The following is a 12,945-nucleotide window of genomic DNA, read 5'->3' on the forward strand; positions in this document are numbered from 1 at the left end:
CCTCTAATGTTTCACGTGTCTGAGCGAACACAAACTCCCTGAGCGTCCCCTTGGACCACTGTGAGCAACAGCAGACGTGTGCACTGTGGTCACGCCAGCATCCAATCCATCCAAGTTACATGTTTATTAAAGTAATCAAATTACAGCATTTACATTTATGTTAGACTACCCTTAATTAACTGCTTTAGCCCACTTACAATGAAAATTTAAAAATCTTGTTCCTGTCCTGTGCAGCATGTTAACACTATTGGAAGGAAAAATAACTTCAACTCCAATTTTGAAAACACAACTTTCTTTCTTTTTTTTATTAAATAAAGCTCTGACTGTATTCTGAGTCTGTGGTCTGGGAGAGAGTCTGTAACTCTGTCTGCAAAATACAGTAAATAATGACCAATGTTGGGTAATTAATTATATAGTTACTTCTGCAAAAAAGTTACTGAGGCGTTTTTTTAAACAAACATTTCAAACTATTTACAGAACAATCAGCTGTTCTGCATCAAATCTGATGCCACACAAATTATTTGTGCCGCTCCAAAAAATAATTTGTGTCCACTATGAGATGAAGGAGAACAACAGCCTGATACCTGCAGGCCTGACAGCAGCAGATGTGTCACTGCTGTAACACCTGTAACACTCAGCAGTCGCCTCATTGTTCTGACACACAACACAACTATTGACTACACTACACACTAACTACACACTAACTACACACTGACTACACACTGACTACACACTAACTACACACTGACTACACACTGACTACACACTGACTACACACTAACTACACACTGACTACACACTAACTACACACTGACTACACACTGACTACACACTGACTACACACTAACTACACACTAACTACACACTGACTACACACTAACTACACACTGACTACACACTAACTACACACTAACTACACACTAACTACACACTAACTATACACTGACTACACACTAACTATACACTAACTACACACTAACTACACACTAACTACACACTGACTACACACTAACTACACACTGACTACACACTAACTACACACTAACTACACACTGACTACACACTGACTACACACTAACTACACACTAACTACACACTGACTACACACTAACTACACACTAACTACACACTAACTACACACTGACTACACACTGACTACACACTAACTACACACTAACTACACACTGACTACACACTGACTACACACTAACTACACACTAACTACACACTAACTACACACTAACTACACACTAACTACACAAGATTTGTGCTAAACGTCTCAAATCTCTCACATCTCAAACACGCCGTCACTCCTAAAACTTCCCCCGTCCTAAACAACTAAAGGCCATGTTGCCATATCATTCTTTGATTGGTCCACATGGTACATTTTTCCACCAATAGGAAAGGCTGGGAGTTTTGGTGTCTTTGCTCACAGGCTTTCGAGCGTTTTCCTTATAAAACGCAGTTTTTACCGTTTCTTCCTGCAGTAAATATAAACAACGACAGTATTCAGGAAGAAAACCAAACATTGCAGATATTTTATCATAACTCTGGTTTTACGTGGCCGATCAACACGATTTAAAAACTGGTATAAAGTCCACACTTTGTCCGTCAGTTGTTCCGTCTGTCCTGCTCACATCTCCAATGGTTGTACACGTTGTCATTAACGTGGCTTCACTCCACATCAGCCGCTTTGCTAAAACACCGGCACATAAGGACGCTGTCATAGCCTGTCAGCCACGTTGATTAGCTGCGTATATACGAATGTGAATCACATCATTGGCTGGACTTTGGGATAAGGTGGCATCGTTCTGATCCCATACGGGAGCAGCCAGTCACTGACTCACACTGCAAACAGAATTGTTAAAGTATTAATTTTAATTTCAATTCAGGTTCGATTTTTTTTTTTGTCAAATGTATATCGTGATAAATATTTCTGGTCATATCGCCCTGCTCTAATCTGCAGTATGCAATTTACTGAAAATTGCAGTAAGTTAAACGCAGAAAGAAATCCTGTTTTTTTTGTCGGTGACATGTCTGCAGATCAAACCTCCCAGCATGCCTCACTGTTGTAGACCTTAATATTCACTTTAGCCGCTGTCCTTCTGTCACAAATCACACCTGATACATGTGTGCACCACTCCACCCTGCCTATACTGTAACTTCACCTCTCTTGGACTTTCTTGCATGGTTCACTCCATGTATTGAAGCTGATCTACCATCACTACTCCTTCCATCCTCACTGGCATATCTATCTCCAGCTAGTTCACACATATTCTATACATGCTGTACGTCACATCTGAAGTGCTCTTTGTTGTCATGAAGCCATACTGCTGGTCACACATTCCTTTTCCACTATCTCAACACAATCTTTACAGTATTTCTTTCACTGTTTCTTGCAAAAACCTGACTTGTTGCCCATAAAATGCACGTAACTACAGGGTACTTGTACCTTATTCGAAGGTAGTGTTACAAAGTGTTACGTCTTTTTTCATTTAAATAAATTTTTCTTTGATTAACTTTTCATATTTTATTGTTCAGTTTCTTTGCCAGGTGAACGGTTTTGCTGTATTGCGCAATGACATCTAAAAATAGATCAACTAATTTCTTGTAAACACATTCTTGGGCATTTTCAGAAGAAACCTCGCCCTGTTTTGTTAGTCTTGTAAAGTTGTCGTTCGAAGCTGTAAATTCAGATTTTATTTGTCACACATACAATCATACATAGTACGACATGTGGTGAAATGCTTATTGCTATGCAATGCCCAACCATTAAATGTCAGTGAGAACTGACAGTAAGATTTACAGATCACTACAAAATTTACAGATTTTAACTTAGAAACTTTTAAGTAAAAAGAATGTGCAAATAAACAGAGTGCATGTGGTGACGTGATGTACAGTGGCTTGCAAACGTATTGGGCCCCTTGAACTTTCCCACATTTTGTCACGTTAGCGTTTTGCATTTTGGTCTCATCTGACCAGAGCAGCTTCCACATGTTTGCTGTGTCCCCCACATGGCTTGTGGCAAACTGCAAACGGGACATCTCATGGTTTTCTGTTAACAATGGCTTTCTTCTTGCCACTCTTCCATAAAGGCCAACTTTGTGCAGTGCACGACTAAGAGTTGTCCTATGGACAGATTCCCCCACCTGAGCTGTAGATCTCTGCAGCTCGTCCAGAGTCACCATGGGCCTCTTGGCTGCATTTCTGATCAGCTCCTTGTTCGGCCTGAGTTTAGGTGGACGGCCTTGTCACTACCCGATCCGTACCGGAAACCCAATCGGTACCCCGCATGCGCAAATCTTACGTCACTTCCTCTCTTTGCCAACATTGCGACATTCAATATATTTGAATGGTACGGTTAGCGCCCAGTTAGCTCCTAGCATTTCTCAACAGCTCTGCCTCCTTTTCGACTGCCCGGGACATTTAAACAATGGATAATCCGTATACAAAGAAATTCATGCTTTTCTCCTCAACAGAGAGCGTCCCCCGATTGAGCAACAGCGCCGTAAAATAAGAAGAATGGCGCCTAATTACAGAGTTAATAATGCAGACTTTGTAATATCTCACGTGTAGATTCATCAGCCAGATTAAGTGTTTACTGACAATTGACAGTGATAGCGCACATCATCATCACTATTCCAACAATCCTCTCCTCACAGACAAGCATAAACACACTCGACTTTCGCTAAATCAGATTTAACACACGTTTGTAATGACGATAATTCAGTTTATAATAGGGTTTATTCGCTCGGTCAGCAGGTGGCGGTATCCTCGTACACTGGGGAGTAAACTGCCATTAAACGAACAGAAGAAGAAGAAAACATCTGCACATGCGCGGTACGGATCGGGTAGACCCGATTTGTACGGTCAGACTTTACACATGCGCAGTAAGGATCGGGGAGTCCTGATCCGTAACTTTATTTTTATTTTTCGTTTTTGTCTACATTGTACTGAAATGCTTCATTATTGCAAACATTTTAAGATATACTTGTTATTCTTAACATCTTAACAGATACTCTGACCCATAACTATCGTAAAACGCTACGACCGGAAGTAGAAACCTTTCGCGCATGCGGGGTACCGATCGGGTTTCTTTGTGTAGCCTAAGCCTGCGTTAAATTTAAATAACTTTATCCCTGACCTGTCTGGTGTGTTCTTTGGACTTCATGGTGTTGTTGCTCCCAATGTTCTCTTAGACAACCTCTGAGGCCGTCACAGAGCAGCTGTATCTGTACTGACATTAGATCACACACAGATGCACTCTATTTAGTCATTCGCACTCATCAGGCAATGTCTATGTGCAACTGACTGCACTCAGACCGAAGGGGATGAATAATTACACACACCCCACTTTGCAGTTATTTATTTGTAAAACATGTTTGGAATCATGTCTGATTTTTGTTCCACTTCTCACGTGTGCACCACTTTGTGTTGGTCTTTCACCTGGAAGTCCAATAACATTGATTCATGTTTGTGGCTGTAATGTGACAAAATGTGGGAAAGTTCAAGGGGGCCGAATACTTTTGCATTCACTGTATGTCACTTTAACCTTTCAGTTGAATTCCAATTTAATTACTTGGGCAGTAGCAACTATACGGGCACCGTCTCTGAAAATGCCCCTGGACCCCACTGACAACAACCACGAATACTCTCGGGGTCAATGAAAGTAAATATGCTGTGTGGGCGTTATTTATTTTTCCCTCGATCAGGACAAAGGTAATCTTTACTTTTACCCATGTTTGTTTAAGACAGCAACTAGAGTTACATGACCTTTCATTTTATCAAGCGGTTTGCTTTGCACTTTTGGGACATCAAACGTGCTCTGATCATCAAATCCCAGCTATATTTTTCCCCTACTTTCTTTCCAGTCCATTTCCTGTCCCCATCCTCTATGAGAAATGTTAAATAAAAAGTTCTATTGTGCCTTAGTGAGATCTGATCAGACAGAAATAAGACAACAACAAAAACATGCAGTGATTTGCACAGAAAAGCTGTACACCACATTAATGATGAAAATATGATTTAATATTTTGATACTTTGCATCTTTAGATTAGCTTTGATACTCACCCATTGTTCTTGTCAGACAGTAACTGAAGCACCTTGTTTTGGAAGAAATCTTTTTGTTCTGTAGTAAAGATGGGTGGCCGTCGCATCAATGTTGAAAGCCAGACATACAGAGGTGGCTGCAGTACGTCATAAAAAAAAATCATGATTTCATCTTGTGTAAAAACGTTTGGTTGGCAATGGTAACACACTGAATTTGAGATCATCGGTTTTAGAAAGTTACAGAAACGGTTCGACTGAGGCTGTAAATCAAAATTGGGACGATGTGGCGAGAGGGGGGTCCTGATACACAATACACATCTGATTAAGTGTATTGGCTTCTTACGAACTTTTGTCTACATACAAAGAAGCTCATGACAAAAACATACTACAAATACTGTTTCTAATTTGAGCATCCAGAGGATCGGAGGATAAAGTGTGACTCATTTTCCACAACATGATATAAGATGGTTAAAAGAATAAAGGCCATAGTATTCCTAACATTTCTCTCTGTTGTTGATTTTAGCATGTATCACCCACACAAAAGCTTTGTTTGTGCACAGGTCTGAACTTTAAACTGACACAGTTACAGTCGGCGGTTTCTCTTTTACATTAAATCAGGTCAGAGGCACACTGACTGGATCTTTCTACTTTAAAAACAGATACGAGATTCCTCTCAATCCTTTTATACAACTCTTAAAAAGAAAACCAGTAAAGACATTTCTCCAAATGCTGAATTACGCCTTCAAACAGTCAAATTGAAAAGACAACTCTTTCCACACTAAGGTTCTTTTTTGATATGATCTTGTAGAAATGTATTTGTTTAGATCTTACCAACAGCCACTGCGCAGATGAGCCAGACTAACTTCATCTTTTCTACTGGTCTTTTCCACAGAATGGTTGAAAATGATAAAGGCTAAGGAGGAGTCAGAAAATGAGGAGGGCCCACACAGTTTGAATTAATTTTTGAGAGGAGTCCTTCTACACATCACGTGCACGGCTTCAGTTTTGACTGAATTATGTATTGACAGAAATATACAGTTTAAATGTTATGAACTTGTTAACTTTGTGCGCCACTTTGTGACTCCTGACTCTGAAAAGTTGAAATATAGGTATAAATAATTGTCTATTGTTTGCTAAAATTCAGATTCTCACAGTTTTTAGGTCTTTTTATTAATATTTTATGAATAATCACAAAGCATCCAACCACCGCAGAGTCATCAGAAAACCTCTGAAGATGGAGGTCTCTGTGCAGTGGCTGAAGTACGGTGGCCCCTAGAGACAAAGCACGTACAAACTCCAAAACACTTACAAATTCCAAAACACATGCAAACTCCAAAACACGTACAAACTCCAAAACACTTACAAATTCCAAATCACATGCAAACTCCAAAACACATGCAAACTCCAAAACACGTACAAACTCCAAAACACTTACAAAATACAAAACACATGCAAAATACAAAACACGTACAAAATACAAAACACATGCAAACACCAAGACACGTGCAAAATACAAAACACGTACAAAATACAAAACACGTGCAAACTCCAAAACATACAAAATCCAAAACACGTACAAAATACAAAACACATGCAAACACCAAGACACGTGCAAAATACAAAACACGTGCAAACTCCAAAACATACAAAATCCAAAACACGTACAAAATACAAAACACATGCAAACACCAAGACACGTGCAAAATACAAAACACGTACAAAATTCAAAACACGTGCAAACTCCAAAACATACAAAATCCAAAACACATGCAAAATACAAAACACGTACAAAATCCAAAACACGTGCAAAATCCAAAACACGTACAAAATCCAAAACACGTGCAAAATCCAAAACACGTACAAAATACAAAACACATGCAAAATACAAAACACGTACAAAATACAAAACACATGCAAAATCCAAAACACGTACAAAATACAAAACACATGCAAAATACAAAAAACGTACAAAATACAAAACACGTACAAAATCCAAAACACGTGCAAAATACAAAACACGTGCAAAATACAAAACACGTGCAAAATACAAAACACGTGCAAAATACAAAACACTTGCAAAATCCAAAACACAACGGAAGTGCTCCAGGACGCTAGGGGCAGTGTTGAGCTTTTGTTACCTAGTAACTACACAAGCCAGGAAGTACCAATGACCGGATTTGGGGTCTGCAGCCTTAACCCTGATGCACCCGCCAGGGGGAGAGCGGCGGGGTCGGGGGATGCGGGTCCCCCGCGGAGGGAGGGAGGGAGGGAGGGAGGAGGTTGGGGTCGCGAGATCCCCCGAGGGGATGGGATGGGATGGGAGGGCGGGGTCGGGGGATGCGGGTCCCCCGTGGAGGGAGGGAGGAGGTTGGGGTCGCGAGATCCCCCCCGAGGGGATGGGATGGGGATGGGATGGGATAGGATGGGATGGGATGGGATGGCGGGCTCGGGGGGGGGGATGCAATGCAGGTCCCCCGCCGAGGGAGGGAGGGAGGGAGGAGGTTGGGGTCGCGAGATCCCCCCCCCCCCCCCCCCCCCCCCGAGGGGATGGGATGGGGATGGGATGGGATTGGAGAGAGAGAGAGAGAGAGAGAGAGAGAGAGAGACGTGAGTTTGACAGAGACCACACGTGCAAGCGTTGACGATAAAGTCTTGTAAAAAGGTGGTCGAGAAACACCCCGGCGAAAGCACAGCGCGTCGCGCGACGAGATGATAAGAGCGTGGATGGCGGGTACTAAGCGTGTCGGGGTTACAGGTTACAGAGGTTACAGAGGCAGTGTCCGGGCGCTTGCTGTACAACAGCAACAACAACAACAACAACAACAACGGCGACAAGGTGCCAACGAGAAAGAAGAAGACGAAGAAGAAGACAATGTCACGCACTAGACCGTGGGAGCCAAAGAGCACTAAGGTCGGTACAGGCGGATCGCAATCGCCAGCGGTGTCCTCCTCCTCCTCCCGCTCACCATCACCGTCGCCATCGCCATCGCATTTGGCGTACGCTGCGTGGTCGGCTCCGGTGGCTCCGTTGTTGCGACCGGCCACGTTTCGCTATCGAGGGCTAGGGGTCGAGGAAGACCAAGAGCAGCGGCGGCAGCAGCAGCAGCAGAACTTGGAGGAGGACAAGAGCGAGGAAGAGGAGCAAGAGGCCGAGGGGGACGACAACGACGACCCGACGGCCCGAACGCTCGCAGACGACGAGGAGGAGAGCCACTCGGAGGATCAGGAGGACGAAAACGATGGGGTGGATAGTTGCGAGGAAGATGATCGCGGTTACGAAATGGCGTCGCAACTCTGCCAGGACGGCGGCTCGCAAGGCGAGTCGAACCGCCGAGAGGGAGAGGAAGAAGAAGCAGGCGCCGACCCACCGGGGCGGGGGACTCGGGAGATTTGGCAAGAGGACGACGCCGGCCGCGCTGCAGGTGGCGTTCATGATCCTGGGCGCGATCGCGGCCGCGGCGCTGTCGGTGAAACTCGCGACGCGGATGTAGCCGACGATTACGACTACGACGATGACGAAGAAGACAAAGACTATGAAGAAGAAGAAGAGGAAGAAGAAGAGGAAGAAGAAGAAGATGACGTCCTCGCCGATGATGATGATGATGATGATGATGAAGAAGAAGAAGAAGAAGAAGAAGAAGAAAAAGAAGAAGACAAAGACTATGAAGAAGAAGAAAAAGAAGAAGAAGAAGAAGAAAAAGAAGAAGACAAAGACTATGAAGAAGAAGAAAAAGAAGAAGAAGAAGAAGACAAAGACTATGAAGAAGAAGAAGAAGAAAAAGAAGACGTCCTCGCCAATGATGATGATGAAGAAGAAGAAGAAGACGTCCTCGCCGATGATGATGATGATGAAGAAGAAGAAGAAGAAGACGTCCTCGCTGATGATTATAACGATGACGATGAAGAAGACAAAGACTATGAAGAAGAAGAAGAAAAATTAGAAGAAGAATAATTAGAATTAGAAGAAGAAGAAGACGACGACCTCGACCCGCCGGGACGAGGCCCCACCGAAGAGGCCGTGGCGGCGGCGCGAGACGAGGCCTCTGCGTTCATGGCCTACTTCCCGCCGGAGATAGAGGACTCGGTGATCGCCATGACCAACCTGGAAGCGGGCAGGCGCAGGCCCGCCATCGACGGATGGAAGCCCATGGGCCGCGTCGAGTTCCGAGCCTACCTGGGGCTGCTCGTGCTCGCCGGCGTGTACAGGTCCCGGGGAGAGGCCTGCGAGAGCCTGTGGGACGCCGAGAGCGGCAGGTCCGTGTTCAGAGCCACGATGCCGCTCAAGACCTTTCGAGCCTACTCGAGCGCGCTGCGCTTCGACGACAGGGAGACCAGAAGGGCCGGGCGAGGCGAGGGCGAGGGCGGCGGCGAGGGCGATAGCTGCTACGACAAACTGGCCCCCATCAGAGCCGTGTGGGACGAGTGGTGCGCGAGGTTGCCCGCCATGTACCGCCCGGGACCGGAGGTCACCGTCGACGAGAGACTGGTGCCGTTCAGAGGTATGTACTACGTGGTGTGTGTGTGTGTGTGTGTGTGTGTGTGTGTGTGACTGGGGGAAGAGAGGAGGAATAGGAGCGGGAATGGCGAAAACGGGCTAGCTCGCTCTGTTGTATACTCGTGTTGGGTTCCGCGTTTGTGCTGCTTTCGCATGACTCTTTATGTCTATGAAGCTATGAAGCTATGAAGTCTATGACTCTTTATGTCTTTGTATCTATGAAGCGCCTTGAGGCGACTTTTGTTGTGATTTGGCGCTATATAAATAAAATTGAATTGAATTGAATTGAATGTCTTCCACGCTTGCAAGCAAGCAAGCGCGTTCTCTATCAAACTCACGTCTCTTCTCCTTGCGTTTCTGCCCCAATCTCCCCCCACACTTTCCCACATCTCTCTCTCTCTCTCTCTCTCTCTCCATCCATCAGGACGGTGTCCGTTCAGACAGTACATGCCCAGCAAGCCGGCCAGGTACGGGATCAAGATATGGGTGGCGTGCGACGCGCGTTCCAGCTACGCGTGGAAGATGCAAGTCTACACCGGCAAGCCCGACAAGCGCGGCCCTCCCGAAAAGCACCTGGCCACTCGAGTGGTCGTGGACCTCACCGAGGGACTGACTCCGGGACGCAACGTCACGTGTGATAACTTTTTCACCTCGCGCGAGCTCGCCGAGAGAGGCCACACCGTGCTGGGCACTCTGCGGTCGAACAGACCCGAGATCCCCAGAGAGCTGCGCTGCGTCAAGGGCAGGGCCGTGGGCTCCGTCGAATCCGTGGTACTCGGCGGCTCCGCGGGACGAGGGGGAGGAAGAGGAGGACGACGAGAAGGAGGAGGAGGAGGAAGAGGACGAGAAGGAGGAGGAGGAGGAGGGCCCGACACGATCATCCTCTCCTACGTGGCCAAGAAGAACAAGAACGTGCTGCTCCTCACCACAGCTCCTCGTTACCACCATCGCTCCGGCCCCGAGCCCCGGCCTAGCCGCCGCATCAGCAACAGCAGCGGCAGCAACAGAAGCGGCGCGAAACCGCCCTTGGTGCTGCATTACAACCGCACCAAGGGAGGAGTGGACAACCTGGACAAGGTCGTGAGCACGTACAGCTGCAGGAGAAAGACCCGCAGGTGGCCCGTGGCCCTTTTCCACAACATGGTCGACGTGGCGGCCTACAACGCGTTCGTGCTGTGGAGGGAAATTCACCCCGACTGGATGCCGGGCAAGCTCAACAGACGACGGCTCTTCCTCGAGCGACTGGGCAAAGCGCTCGCGCGCCCCATGCTCGAAGCCAGGGCGGCTTTAGCGCGAGGACCGGGAGGAGGAGGAGGACCAGGAGGAGGAGGAGGAGGAGGAGGAAGAGGAAGAGGAGGCAGAGTCGCGGCCCGAGGCGCTACCGCCGAGGCAGCCTCTAACAACGCTACGCCACGCGACTCCTCTCCGGTCAAGAGGCGAAGGTGTCGCGTGTGTCCCAGGAGCAAAGACGTCAAGACCAAGATCCTGTGCCGCGAGTGCCGAGTGCACGTGTGTACAAACTGCGCCGTCACGTACTGTCCCAACTGCGCCGCTTCTTCTTCTTCCCGCGCCGCCGCTCCCCGGACGCCACCGACGCCGTGATAACACAAGCGCCCCAACGGTGGTCCCCTAGCGACCCCCCCCCACCCCACCCCACCCTATCATCATCATCCTGATCATCATCATCATCATCCTCATCATCATCATCATCATAACACAATATATGCCCCCCGGGGGGGGGCCTAGTGACCCCAAACCTATCATCATCATCATCATCATCATCATCATCATCACATATGCCCCCCCCCCCCCCCCCGGGGGGGTCCTAGTGACCCCAAACCTATCATCATCATCATCACCATCACCATCATCATCATCATCATCATCACATATGCCCCGAGGGGGTCCTAGCGACCCCCACCCTAATCATCATAAAACACACATATCCACCCCCCCCCCAGGGGGTTACCAAGACCCCCCATCACCACCACCACCACCACCACCATCATCATCATCATCATCATCATCACACACACACACACACACACACACATCATCATCATCACACACACACACACACACACACACACCTCGGGGGGTCACCACGACCCACGCCCCGAGAACAGGTGGGCGCACAAGGGTTAAGTGGCAGAACAGATGAACAAACAGTTAATCGCTTACTTGAGATGAAATCTGCTCAGCTACTTTGAAAACAGCTTCTAACTGGTTCCTCCTTTAACAGGATGACTGCTCAGGGGTAAGGCCATCATGCAGTCCAGCAACCTTTATGGTTCTGCTTTGATTCACCAGGAACCAGGGACGTGCAGGGGGGGGGGCTGGAGGGGCTTGAGCACCCGCCCCTTTCCTGATGGGTGCCCAAAGTGCCCTTTTGTTGAGGCAACTTTAAAAAAAAAATATATATATATATTTTTTATGTGTGTGGGCGTGCGGAGTCCTGTCTGTGCCCCTCAACAATAATATATACTATTAATCACAGTTTTGCTAAATAAAAGGATCTGGCTTGCATCAGTCACATGATTACATTTAACCAATGATCGCCCTTGATGGCAGAATGCGCTGGTTACGAGCCGGGTACGAGCTCACAAAGAGCACGCGCATTTTTTGTAGTCCGGAGCTGTAAGAGAAACACAAGTTAACTCAGAGACACAGACTGATGCGACAAAACCAGTAAGTCGGTGTACAGCGTACACTGTAGTGTGTAGCACACAGGAGTATTAGCTTATTACGTACACGTTGGTAAGCTGTCTTGTGGCAACTGACAAACTGAAACAAACGAGCGTGCTGTGCGTGCAACAGCGTGACAAACATTACCTGTCCTTTTATTAACTGCACAAGTAGTGCTGGTCATAGCTGCTGGCTACCTGTGTAAGGCTGTCATGGGTCTGTAGCTCTGTCACCGTTTTAGGGAACATATTTAGTTTTAAAGTATTTAGAACATATTTAGTTTTAAAGGACGTTTCCGGGCTTTTTCTGCCTTTCTGGAGGGATTATATTTCACTAAAAAACGATCTAATATGCATGCAATTATGCATTATTATAATTATAATATATTAAAAAACACACGCTGTATTTTAAAGAACATACATTAAGAAGCAGATTATATTAGATTTATATTTTAAATAAGACAAAATTTTGATTTTACAGCAGTAAAATTATTGTATCTCTACAGTTTAAAAATGTAATAAGCTTTGCCCCTGCACAGAGTGGATAGTGAAACAAATGCAATCATCATAAATACATTATTTCATACAGTGGGGCAAAAAAGTATTTAGTCAGCCACCGATTGTGCAAGTTCCCCCACTTAATAAATAAAATGAGTTGGGGAAGAAAGACTATCATGAGAAAATTTTGTCAATGCTCAGAGAGAAAAGAACTTTTG

At 46.2% G+C, this 12,945-nt stretch overlaps 1 protein-coding gene across 1 annotated transcript in view; it reads right to left on the reverse strand.

Moving 5' to 3' along the window:
• Positions 1 to 1,161: 1,161 nt before the first annotated feature.
• LOC309698884 (dynein axonemal heavy chain 6-like) overlaps positions 1,162 to 12,945 on the reverse strand; it is a 242,468-nt gene continuing 230,684 nt past the window's right edge. Inside the window, 1 exon segment of the mRNA XM_082521638.1 lies at positions 1,162 to 1,848. The gene's annotated coding sequence lies outside the window, so the exon portion shown is untranslated.

This window comes from Aulonocara stuartgranti (assembly GCF_965226115.1).
Source record: "Aulonocara stuartgranti genome assembly, chromosome: 22".
Taxonomy (NCBI): domain Eukaryota; kingdom Metazoa; phylum Chordata; class Actinopteri; order Cichliformes; family Cichlidae; genus Aulonocara; species Aulonocara stuartgranti.